This window comes from Nannochloropsis gaditana, assembly GCF_000240725.1.
Source record: "Nannochloropsis gaditana CCMP526 unplaced genomic scaffold scaffold1064, whole genome shotgun sequence".
Classification (NCBI taxonomy): Eukaryota; class Eustigmatophyceae; order Eustigmatales; family Monodopsidaceae; genus Microchloropsis; species Microchloropsis gaditana.
The window spans coordinates 7,614-7,992 of NW_005802889.1; positions in this window are offsets into that span (position 1 = coordinate 7,614).

Below are 379 nucleotides of genomic sequence, written 5' to 3' on the forward strand. Positions count from 1 at the left end.
GGGGAGGTGGCTTGGAAGGAAAGCCATGACGCATACGTTCGACGTGCACGTTCTTTTATTTGTCCCCTCTCATCATGCAAACTTCCATCACTCGACTCTCTGGTGTGCACTGCAAGGACAGGAGGTTGTGCAACTTGTGCCATGGTGATTTTGGCACCATTCTGGTCGTCATTTGGTGCTTCGGCCAAGCTGGTTTTGCTTCCGCTGCGACCGTGTAGTTGGATCCAATCCGGGAGTTCGCACGTCCGCAGTGTTGCCAGTATTACAAATGACAGCATTGGGGTCTCCGGGAAGGTAAGGACGGAAGTGTTATGCTTACGGGGTGTTGGGGGGCTAAGGAGTGATGAAGAGGCTACCGTAGTGTTGAGTGGATGCAATT